Source organism: Lissotriton helveticus, chromosome 10 (genome assembly GCF_964261635.1).
Source record: "Lissotriton helveticus chromosome 10, aLisHel1.1, whole genome shotgun sequence".
In the NCBI taxonomy this organism is placed as follows: domain Eukaryota; kingdom Metazoa; phylum Chordata; class Amphibia; order Caudata; family Salamandridae; genus Lissotriton; species Lissotriton helveticus.
Genome location: NC_136071.1, coordinates 539,955,359 through 539,968,146, shown reverse-complemented (window position 1 = coordinate 539,968,146; position 12,788 = coordinate 539,955,359). Strand labels below are relative to the sequence as shown.

At 43.2% G+C, this 12,788-nt stretch overlaps 1 long non-coding RNA gene across 1 annotated transcript in view; it reads left to right on the top strand.

Moving 5' to 3' along the window:
* LOC144785387 (uncharacterized) overlaps positions 1-12,788 on the top strand; it is a 278,059-nt gene that overhangs the window by 198,115 nt on the left and 67,156 nt on the right. The window contains exon 2 of the long non-coding RNA XR_013601847.1: positions 10,123-10,288. This is a non-coding gene — a long non-coding RNA (uncharacterized LOC144785387). The remainder of the gene's footprint in view (positions 1-10,122; positions 10,289-12,788) is intronic.

Sequence of the window (12,788 nt, the reverse complement as noted above, 5' to 3'; positions counted from 1 at the left end):
GTCAGTCAAGATGTAAGTTGTTTAACTAATCTGATAGGAGAATTAAATTGACATGTGTCCCCTTTAATAATATGTAGGAGACGACCAAATGTGCATCGTCTGTTCGCAGTGATGGCGGACATAGAGGATGAGGACATCATAAGGAAATTCCGTCTGGATCTCCTTACCCTTCAAGACCTATGTGGTCAATTGGAGCACCATTGTAGCAGGGATTCTGCTCATACACAGGACTGTGCATAGAGACTTGGAACCTCAGTGAATTAGGGTGTGCCAAAACTCACCTTAGTAGCCAAAATCCCCTACCAGACTAGCAATCAATATTTCATTTGTTCTTCCAAAACCCCAATGATTAGACAACCCAGAATATGGAACTTAGAATACCTCAGGCAACGTGGAACACATGAACACTCTTTCGTTATACTCTCATACCAGTCCAAAACGGGAGTAAATGAAGACACGTGCAAGTTTGAAATATTTATTTCGAATGCCGTGTTCTCAGGTGCAGTATCTTAGCTAATACAAGCACACATTTTACAAGCAAATGGGGGTGGGGTCGCACACTACTCACACACCGGCGGTGTCTTCCCTAAGGACTCTGGTCAATGTAGTAAAGTGTTCGCGATGCATTATCCTTTGATCTTCTGCTATCTTCGCTGTCTTCGCCATCCCTGGACACGTGTTTCGGGGTATCAGCCCTCGTCACCAGGGATAGGCCGTGTACTGGGGTTGCCGATGGCTGCCAATATCTGCCAGGTATAGTACCACTCAGGTGCATAGGTGCGGGATCCCAGGTTCGTCAGCCCACTGCTCACGGGAGCTTTGAAGTTACAAATGGGGGTGGGGTCGCGCACTACTGACACACTGGCGGTGTCGCCCCTAAGGACTCTGGTCAATGTAGTAAAGTGTTCACGATGCATCATCTTTCGATCTTCTGCTATCTTCGCTGTCTTCGCCATCCCTGGACACGTGTTTCGGGGTATCACCCCTGGTCAGCAGGGATAGGCCGTGTACTGGGGTTGCCGATGGCTGCCAATATCTGCCAGGTATAGTACCACTCAGGCGCGTAGGTGCGAGATCCCAGGCTCGTCAGCCCACCGCTCACGGGAGCTTTAAAGTTACAAATGGGGGTGGGGTCGCACACTACTCACACACCGGCGGTGTCGCCCCTAAGGACTCTGGTCAATGTAGTAAAGTGTTTGCGATGCATCATCTTTCGATCTTCTGCTATCTTCGCTGTCTACGCCATCCCTGGACACGTGTTTCGGGGTATCACCCCTCGTCAGCAGGGATAGGCCGTGTACTGGGGTTGCCGATGGCTGCCAATATCTGACAGGTATAGTACCACTCAGGCGCGTAGGTGCGGGATCCCAGGCTCGTCAGCCCACTGCTCACGGGAGCTTTAAAGTTACAAATGGGGGTGGGGTCGCACACTACTCACACACCGGCGGTGTCGCCCCTAAGGACTCTGGTCAATGTAGTAAAGTGTTCGCAAGGCATCATCTTTCGATCTTCTGCTATCTTCGCTGTCTTCGACATCCCTGGACACGTGTTTCGGGGTATCAACCCTCGTCAGCCGGGATAGGCCGTGTACTGGGGTTGCCAATGGCTGCCAATATCTGCCAGGTATAGTACCACTCAGGCAACAAGGTTATCAGCATGATTACTATTCCATAAAATACAAAGGGAGAAAGCATGTTAAAATGCTAAATGGAAAAAAGGTTAGATTACATCTAGCTCTCACCCTCCCTTGCTAGTAGACTATTTTATATCTATAGAAGGTCTATAGAAGGTCTCTTGGGATTACAAGGGCGGCCCCATACCTCTGGTCCTAGTTGAAAGGGATCACATCATTTTCTACACCAGCTCTCTGCATGCGAATGTTCTCCAAAGTGTGTGAGCATGCCTACGCAGTGCATTATTAAACACGCCAAAATCAGAGGTGGCCACAGCTGCATATATGTTATGTCTAGAATGTGCACTGATCAGACCGAACAACCACTGTGTTGAAAAAACCTTGAAGGCCTCGGCACTCACTGTTCAGACAAAGTTTACCAAGCAAAGCTGCTACTATAGGAAAACATATTATTCTCGTGTGAAGCAAAACAGTCTTCTAGACTCTAAACATTTATAATAATGTGTGCCATGTGCAAAGGCAGCAAAGAGGAAAAATGGTGTTTAAACTTCTAAAAAGCTCATGCTAACTTAACACAGTGTAAAGGCATGGCCCATCTCCATGACACCATCAGAGGCCTCACAATGCTATCTAACTGCTTTGACGCTAACAGTTAAGGTGATGGCGGCCCTACACTTCTTGGCAACTGGTTCGTTTCAGTACACAGTGGCCATCGCCGGTGGGATGTCTCAACCTATGTTCACCATGGTGCTACGTGATGTCCTGTCCGCAATGATGACATACAAGGACCGCTACATCCACTTCCAAAGGAGACTCGAATTGGCAGGTGTGAAGGTTTATTTCTATGATCTTGGACTTAATGTTGTTGGCGCCATTGACTGCATACATGTTGGCCTAGTTCCACCACAGACATGTGAGCATATCTACTGTAACAGGAAACATTTCCATTCCATAAATATGCAAGTGGTATACCAAGCGGATATGATTATCTCCCATGTCTGTGCCAAATTTCCTGGGTCTGCACATGACTCCTACATACTGCGTAACAGAATCATCTCACAATAGATTGCAAATCTACATCCGGAGCATGTATGGCTTGTTGGTGAGTACGCAGAGTCAAGTAGTGTGCTGTATGTGTGACATACTGTCATCAGCTACTGTTTATATTACCAAATTGCTCTCTGATTTTCACACCTAGGTGACTCTGCGTATCCCAACCGGTCTTGGTTGCTGAGCCCACTGAGGAATCCAGGGACCCCGGGTGAAGTCTGCTACAATGATGCTCATGGGAGGACACGGAATGTGGTGGAGCATATTTTTGGGCTTCCGAAGTCTAGATTCCGGTGTCTATCCAAGAGCGGAGGTGCACTAATCTACTCTCTCCAAAAGGAGTGTCAGATTATAGTTGCATGCTGCATGCTCCACAACCTGGCCTTGCACAAAGAGATCCCCCTGTCCAGTGACGACGGTAGTGGAGAAGAGGAAGGTGTTGACCTACGTCAAAAGCTCATCGACAACTACTTCCCTTGAGTGTGAGTGATATTGTACAAGAGTGACATTGTCTGTTGTCTTTTATGGTAGTGGCAAGGCATAAAAGACCTTTTTGACTGCTGGCTGTTGATGGCTCTGTGCTAATGGCTAATATGTGTGGCACAGGGTATTTTCATCCAGGTACCTCATATCCATGTAGATGTTGTTGCTCATTGTTATGTGGGATGGCTTGTGTACCTTGATGACTAGTGGTGTGTTCTACCTGTAATGACCTCCCCTGACAAGTAAATGTCATTCTCTTGTGTCTTCCTAGGTCCCTTCACGCTCTCAATGCCTTGCACAGTCAGAGTTTGTGGTACATTGGATTCTGAGTTGACATTGTACATACTGTGATAAACATGGGCTGACACAAAGACATAGGTGTGTAAAGAGTGTTTATTTACAATGAGTATTTGTGACAGAGAATTTATTATTTACAAAATGGTTCTAAGTGAATTTATGAGTTGTCAGTGATGGTAAACAAAACAAATAAAGTAGTCACCACATTGATGTAGTCACACAGTCCAACAGACTCCTGCCATCAAAATGGCAATGTGGGTAAGGATATTCAAGAAAGTCAATGTCAAGGAGAACAGAAGTTCCATCATGACTCGCTCAGCAACTAGCATGTGGATGCTGCATTGCCATGTGATCCTCCCCTGGTGTTTCTGGAAAGGCCCCTTGTGCATTTGGAAGGGAGCCTCTGCTGAGGGCTCAGCGGTATCTGCAGAGTCATTTTGTTGCATCTCACCTCTCTATGTGGCCGCAGATGAGGTTGTGGGAGTATCAGCATGCAGGCCACTGGAGGGGGGTTGAGCTGTAATTTGGGCCACATGTCTGTCCCTCAGAACACCTACCAGCTGGCCCATGAGGTCCACAAGTTGGTCCATACATGTGTCCATGGACATCAGCAGCAGGCAGAGCTTGTGCACATCTTCCACAACCTGGCCCGTATGTCCCTGGGTCTGCTCATGTGCCCAAAGGACTCTGACGATCTTTGCTATGGCGTTGGTCCCAGTGTCCTCCTGTATTTGTCCCCTAGTTGCCCTCCCACGAGCCCTGCTGACCCAGACCTGTGGCATTAGCACTCAGCGTACAGGCACAAGAGTGTTGCAGGCAGCAGTGGTGGTGGTGGTGGTGGTTGATGCTGCAGAGGACATTGCAGCAGGGGTCAGAACTGTGGTTGTTGCTGTGGTGGAGGCAGTGGTGGTGGTGAGGAAAATGAGGGCCTGAGAAGTGGTGCGCCCTGGCAGTCTAGATGGGCCAGGTTGTTGCTCCTCAACCGAGAAATGTAGGGAGACTGCATTCCGAGAGTTCATCGTCGGGGGAGACTGACTCTGCAGGTTGGTGTTGTCTTCTGCAGCAGTTGCTTGTGGATCTCCTGTTGAACAGAGGTGAAATGGTCATTGAAGTGCACTCCACAAGCTTGGTGTTCAACATTTGGATTCTACATGCGATACACCACACACTTTACATTGCAATCACTTGGTATGGCTGCAAGATACTGAACATCATGACATGATGTTGAGGTACTAACAATACTTGTCCATGGTGTGACAAGTAAATAGAAACCATGTGCCACGTACAGATTGTGTGAATACAGGGACATGTCGTCATCTAACCACATGCGGCACATCAACTTTATGTGATGTGTCTTTTTGGTTTGCTCTGCATGGAGTCACTTTCAGATAAGCAAGGACTAGCCATTGTGATATCATACATACCTTTTTCATATCATTTACTTTAGTTAGTTTGTCTGATTGACCATGAATGTTTTGTGTTCATATGGACCTTCATGCTCTGACACCGTGGCACTAACACATTGTATTCTGTGAGGTGCATGATTGGGCCATGAATTTGTTCAACATGTTACTTGGTGGTTCAAAGTTTAATTTCTGTGACAGTTATGTACACTTAGCTGTCTGCACACTGGATGTGGCTTTTGGATCTATCCCAAGTTGGATGACATGTGAGGGCTGGTGTAGTCATAAGGCTCTATGCATCTTGAGAAGGGTAGCAAGGTGCATGCACTGTCTAGCTAACTGTTCAGTAACACAGTGGAGGGAAATTGCTGCCACATGGTTGTGGTGTGGGTAGTGTCCCATCCTGCTCAGCTGTGGGACATGGGTGCCTTGTGGGAGTTGTAGTGCTAGCTTCCCACTCATCCCCCACCTCCTTGTTAAGATAGCTACCTACCTGTAAGTTTGGGGAGAGCCATGGAATGGCTGACACATAGTTGTGGGTGGGAGGAGTGTTCCATCCTGCTCAGCTGTGGGACAAGGGTGCCTGGTGGGAGTTGAAGTGCTGGCTTCCCACCCACAAACACCCCTCACTGTTAAGATGGCTACCTACCTGTTAGGTGAAGGTAAGCAATGGAATGGTTGCCACATGGTTGTGGGTGGGGTGAGTGTGCCTTCTTGCTCAGCTGTGGGACAGAGGTGCCTGGTGGGAGTTGTAGTGCTGGCTTCCCACCCACAAACACCCCACCCTGTTAAGATGGGTGAAGGTGAGCAATGGAATGACTGCCACATGGTTGTGGGTCTGGGGTGCACTTTCTTGCTCAGCTGTGTGACAAAGCTGCCTGGTGGGAGTTGTAGTGGTGGCTTCCCACCCACAAACACCCCTTACTGTTAAGATGGATACCTACCTGTTAGGTGAATGTGAGGAATGGAATGGCTACCACATGGTTGTGGGTGGGGGAGTGCTCCATCTTGTTCAGCTGTGGGACAAGGGTGCCTGGTGGGAGTTGTAATGCTGGCTTCCCACCCACAAACACCCCACCTGTTAAGATTGCTATCTACCTGTAAGTTTGGGGAGAGCAGTACAATGGCTGACACATGGTTGTGGGTGTGGCGAGTGTTCCATCTAACTCAGCTGTGGGACAAGGGTGATCGGTAGGAGTTGTAGTGCTGGCTGCCTGTATATGTCCCCATGAAAATATTGCTTGCTACCTTTGGGGTGGTTCAGAGTAAGGAAATGTTAGATATGTGAGACATGTGTTGGCAAGAGTGTGTTGTACGCAAGAGCATTTGTGTCTAGGAAGTATAGCTTTCTAGTTGTACAAGACAGTACATAGCAGTGTAATGGTACACATTTGTTGGTACTTACCAGCCTCCACTACCCCGGGTATTCCTGTGAGACTCTCTGGATACAGTGTGGCAAGCACCTTCTCCTCCCATTCGGTGAATGTTAGTGATGTAATGGGAGGGCCACCGCCAGTCCTCTGGGCCAGCTCATGGTTCTTGTTAGAACACTCTTTCACCCTGGTCTTGAGGTCATGCCACCTCCTCCTGATGTCCTTCAGGGTGCGTGGGGGGTCCCTACTGCATTGACTTCATTGACTATCCTTGCCCACTTTTGATTTTGTGTGGCTACTGGTGTCTGTTGGACCATGCTTCCAAACAAATGTGAATTTACTCTGATTACCTCATCTACCATCACTGACAACTCATTGTCAGTGAATGTGGCCATCTACTTCTGTGACATGGTGTGTGATGTGCAAATGGGTGAAAAGTGCAGGTGTGAAGGTGGTGGTGTTGACGTGTGTGGGTGTGTGTAGTTGTGTGTGGTTGTGATGTGTGCTGATTTTTTTCTCCTTTGTGCTGTGGGGTTGGGCCCTTCAGTCTTGGAGTTGTGCAAAGGATTCTGGGCAGGGAACAGCTTGGATTTATACTCAGCTATGTGAGTGGGTTAAAATAAAGTATTCATGTCAGGTGTGTTGGGTGGGTTGACCTGGTATTTGTATTTTTTACTTGCCATGGGGATGTGTCATTGGGGTGTGTTAGGTGTTTATTGAGGCTGAGCGAGATTTAAAGCCAAACTTGGGAGCTTTGTTGTGTGTTTGCTTTCGACAGCGGCGGTGGGAATGCAACAGTGTTTCTGCCTGCTCTCCCATTCATCATTTGTTGCGATCGCGGCTGTCGGAAACAACTGATCGTTGCACTGGCACTACCAGCATATCGTAATTGCACGTGCGGTCATTTCGCTAATTGAATGGCGGTTTTGTTTCTATACGCAGCAAATCTGACCGACGCGGACAGATTTTCAGCTGTTCCGGACGGTCCAGTTGGAATTTCATGGAATCCGTCCGCTGCGGTCAGATTTTTCAGGCGGTTCATCCTAATCTGTCTGCCAGAATTCCTGTGGTATATGCGGACTTTTAATTTCCTCTACCAAGGCGGTCAGAATGCTTTTCCTACCATCATCCTAATCAACCCCTAAGTTCACATACTTCACGGTCTCTCTGCTTCATGCACAAGAACTTTTAACATGTGCTGTCTGCTTTGGGGCCACTGAAATTATGCAGAAATGGAGGACAACATTTTCTGATATTTTATTAATTTTACAGTCACTGCAAAGATTTTGCCTCAGAACTAGTGTAGCATACACATGCAGAAGCGTGAAAGGTGATCAGTCAACCTTTGCAAAAGGCCCTCCACTTTGCAGCAACACAAGTCACATTTTTTTGTAACTTTTGATCCGTTTGAGCTGCAAACTATTTTTTTGTTAAAATCAACAGATTATACAGCAGATGATGTATTATGTGACAAATATGGCAGAGCCACAATTATGTGGCAACATTAGCAAACTAGGATATTTTCCATTAATGTTTGAACTGCTCTTGTGAAAAAAGGTTGGACAACTTCTGATGACAGAAATTGCATGGCGCAGAGATAACAGGCTTGTAATTCCACTTTTAAGCATATTTAGGACATTCTGTAATTTGAAACGCATTCCACTTTGTGAATGTATTTTAATGGCAAAAACTCATTAAACCTTAAATAAGCATTTGTATCCATTGGTTGAATTAAATAAGGTAATAAGCTGTAACTGGTCAGTGAAATGGCAAAGAAATACTAAAAATCAGGGATGCTTTACTCGTTTTAGCCACAACTCTGACTCCACCCACTGACCCAATCCTCGGGTTATTCTCGCCCTCTAACTTTTTTCCCCCACTTCAACACCGTAACCCTCCCCTCATTTCCGCTTCACATTGTACCTGCAGTCCCACACCATCCGATTAGCAATGACGCATTATTAGCCATTCACAGTCCGTAAATAGGAATTATTTAACTTTCATCGCCACACTAACTCATCCTCTTGTGTCATGACGGTTTGGTGCCGATTGTGTTCGGTGTCAATGTCAATTTTATGGCCTTTGCTTCTTCATCGCCTACGCATCCGTGTCTAGCCGACCAGCTGGAAGATAGGCAGGGAGGCCCGCTTCCCCATTAGCAGTGCGAAGCCATCACGTGCTCTATCAAAGGAATTTTAAAATCATTGCAAGTTTCCAAATCATTGAAATGATTGATTCAAGCCACTCAGTTTAGTTCCACTGTGTTCTGAAATCAGTTCCAGGGCTGAGCCCTGGCAAGCACCGGCTGTATTTAATCACTGGCTCCAGAGTCGATGACTTGTGCTTAAGCATGGGCGGATTTTGCGAATTGGCAATCCGCGAACTTGCGTATTTACGGATTCGCAATCCGCAAAATCCGCAAACTCTCGCGAATTTGCGGATTTTTTTTTTTTTGTGTTCGCAAGGGTTTCTGCCAGTTCGCGAGGGTTGTGTACCAGTTCGCAATTGCGAACTTACTTGTCGGCTCGCAACGGCCGCGACTATGTTGTTTCTACGTCTGGTTCATCATCACAGGTTCACAACACCCTCTGTTTCACCACTGCCACCCTCTGGTACACCCATGCCACCCTCTGGTACATCACTGCCACCCTCTGGTTGGTTTATCACTGTAGATTATGGGGTTGAAAAAAAGCAAGCACACCTGTCCTGCTTCAACTGACATGAATTAATTTGGGGTTGATTAATGTGTCACTGAATTTAAACTTCCAGTCTGGCTGGCACCTGCTTCCTTATCTGTAATTTGCTTTCTGTTGCAGTGCAATTTTTTTTCACAGGACCTTTGTGGCCTACTTGTAGCTATTCTCTGAGCCTGCTGTGAGGGTCAGAGCAGGGTCATAGAATAGTTGCAAGTAGGCAACTGAACTCTGAAAGGGCCCCTCAGGAAGCACTACAGGGAATGGTTACTAATGATAAGATTGAACTTTTGCACCTGCTGAGTGCTTTCAGTTTTGTCTGTAATTGCTTTCTGTTGCAGTGTAATTTTTTTAACAGGACCTTTGTTGTATACTTGTAGCTATTCTCTGAGCCTGCTGTGAGGGTCAGAGCAGGGTCATAGAATAGTTGCAAGTAGGCAAATGAACTCTGAAGGGGCCCCTCAGGAAGCACTACAGGGAAAGGTTACTAATGATAAGATTGAACTTTTGCACCTGCTGAGTGCTTTCAGTTTTGCAAAAATCCAAATATCCAGCAGCATCCACAAAAAGTAACCCTTCCAGGTCAAGATCCAAACCAAAGTGACCAGGACATGAAGAAAGCACTGGGAGGAGCCTGCTGGACAGGAACAGGAAGTTGGAGACTGTGGGGCATTTCCTTCCTCCCACCCCCCCCCAAACATTGACTCCTTGCAAAGAAAAAGTGCAAGCAAATGTCAACCTGAGGAGTTATTGTGATAAAAATCATAATTTTCAAGGTTTATGCTGCCTGCTGGTGGATTTCTTGTGCGAAATTGCAAATTTTGCAATCTCGCAATTGCGAGATTGTCGCTGCCCGCCGCATCTACGTGTTTGCAAGTGTTTACTCCCGCGAAATTGTATAGTATTCTAGTTGGCAAGTGCGACCAAGCAAAAAATCCGCTTCGCACGGATTTTACGAATTTTCGGCAAGTTCGCGAGAGTTCACGGATTGCGAATTTGCCGAAAATCCGCATAATCCGCCAGCGGAACGGATTTTACGCCCATGCTTACTTGTGCTATCCAGTTTGTATTATGGTAAATGATTGTTTAGCTGCAGGAGACATTCTTCATTATGTTAATATAAAGGTTTGATACAACTCAGATATTAGTACAACTTTCTCCTGTTTATATTTTGTTTTTTGCCTTGCTAGAAGGGCAGCCAACTCACCGTGGGACACGAGATCTGTTCGGGCAGACGATGAGGATACTATAGTTGCCAGGAGGGCTGCTTTAGGAAGTCAGTCACCTTTGAAAAAGATATTGGAATCTGTTGAAGAAAAGAAATCCAGAGAAGAAAGAGATTAATTCCAGAAAAAGGTGGGAATTTTCTAAAGCTTTTAAAAAAACCTGCAAACTTAAAGGTACCTGAAAATTTTTATCTTGACCATGCACTTGCCTCTTGAGTCACTGACATAATATCGATGACAAAAACATAGATGTCAAAAATATCTATGTAAAAATATCGATACTCAAAATATCGCCATCCTATATTTAAAATGTAAATGACAAAAATATCGAAAAAGAAATATAGATGTAAAAAATATCGAAGTCCACGATATTGTTTTTATATATAAAAAATAATAATATTAAAACACTTATATTATAGAATTACGTAAAAAAATATTTACTTAGATATAATAAACATTAAAAAAATATAGTAATCACATTTTATTTACCAACATTTAAACCTAGATATATAGAATTAAATATAAAAATGTATATTAAAAAAATTATCTAACAACTTTAATTAATTTTAAAAATTATGCATATAAAAAAATGAACTAAAACATATATATACACACATATAACATAAAATATAATCATAAAAACATTATATTATAACATGAAATACTAAAATATTTATACATTTTTAAACTTACATTTTGCACTCGACTGAGTCCAACAGTAGGAAAATTGTTGAATAGCGTAGGGGTATGAATGTACTTTTCCCATTGCAATTACTGCAACAGTTGGGAAAGTATTGGATAGCATAGGGGTACAAATTACTATTTCCACTCCAGTGAATGCAACAGTAAGAAAAGTGTTGGATAGCATAGGTGTAAGAATTTACTATTCCTTCTCCAGTGAGTGCAACAGTAGGAAAAGTGTTGGATAGCGAAAGGTAAAACATTACTATTTCCACTCCACTGAATGCACCTGTAGGGAAACTGTTGAATAGGGGAGTGGAAAACATTACTATTCCCGCTCCACAGAGTGCAACAGATCAGAAAGTGTTGGATAGCGTAGGTGTAAAATTTACCATTCCCATTCCAAAGAGTGCAACAGTAGGGAAAGTGTTGGATAGCAAAGGGTAAAATGTACTATTCCCACTCCAGGGAGTGCAGCAGTAGGGAAAGTGTTGGATAGCAAAGGGGTAACAATTACTCTTCCCACTCCTGTGAGTGCAACAGTAGGGAAAGTGTTGGATAGCGAAGGGGTAAAACATTACTATTCCCACTCCAGTGAGTGCAACAGTAGGGAAAATATTGGAGGGTAAAAATTACTATTCCCACTCCATACACTGAACAGTAGGGAAAGTGTTCGATAGCATAGGTGTAAACATTACTATTCACACTCCAGTGAGTGCAACAGTAGTGAAAGTGTTGGATAGCAAAGGTTAAAATGTACTATTCCCACTCCAGAGAGTGCAACAGTAGGGAAAGCTTTAAATAGCAGAGTGGTTAACATTACTATTCCCTCTCCAGTGACTGCAAAAGTAGGGAACGTGTTGGATAGCAAACGGGAACACACTTCTATTCCCACTCCAGTGAGTGCAAGAGTAGGAAAAGTGTTGGATAGCAAAGGGTAACATTTACTATTCCCACTTCAGTGAGTGCAACAATAGAGAAAGTGTTGGATAGCGGAGGAGTAAAAATTACTATTCCCACTCCAGTGAGTGCAATAGTAGGGAAAGTATTGGATAGCAGGGGGATAAATATTACTTTTCCCACTCGAGAGAGAGTGCAACAGTAAGGAAATTGTTGGATAACAGAGGGTTAAAATCAATTTTTCCCAAAAATGTAAATACAAATGAAAAAGAAACAAAATACCAACAACTATATAAACATTGTAAATAACACAAAAATTAAAAATATATAAAAATATAATTAATTAAAAAACATAAACATATTTAAATGTTAAAAAGTACTAAAAATTTACTACAAACCTTAATTTATAGAAGTTTAAAAAAACATTACAAACAAATACCTATATTTAATATAAATTAATTATAATCCCCCCAAAAATTATTAATGATTTCAAACAAAAATTCTCACCATGTTCCCATATAAATGTACAAACAAGTCCTTCATAATTGACACAATTAATATATTTATCAATTAATTAATTATAATTAACAAACAATTAGTAATTAATTAATAATAACCACACACTATAAAATCAAAATATAAAATAAATACTAATAAATAAAAAATATTAATTACTTTATTCAAAATAATTTACTTCCCAACCTGTTCCCCTATAAACCCACAACCAGCTACTAAAGCAAATAACACAATTTACATAACTATCAATTGATTAATTAATAAAATGTGATAACCAAGTAATAATTCATTAATAAAAAAATAAAAAATAATTTTAAATACTAACAAATTCAAATGATTAATTACTTTATTATAATTAAATTACTTCCCACCCTATTCCCCTGTACACTCACAACCCACTCCTAAAAAAATAACACAATTTACATAATTATCAATTAATTTAATAATAAAATAGAATCACCAACAAATAATCAATTAATGCTTTTTAACTATAAATACTAACAAATAAAAATGATCAATTTCCTTATTATAAT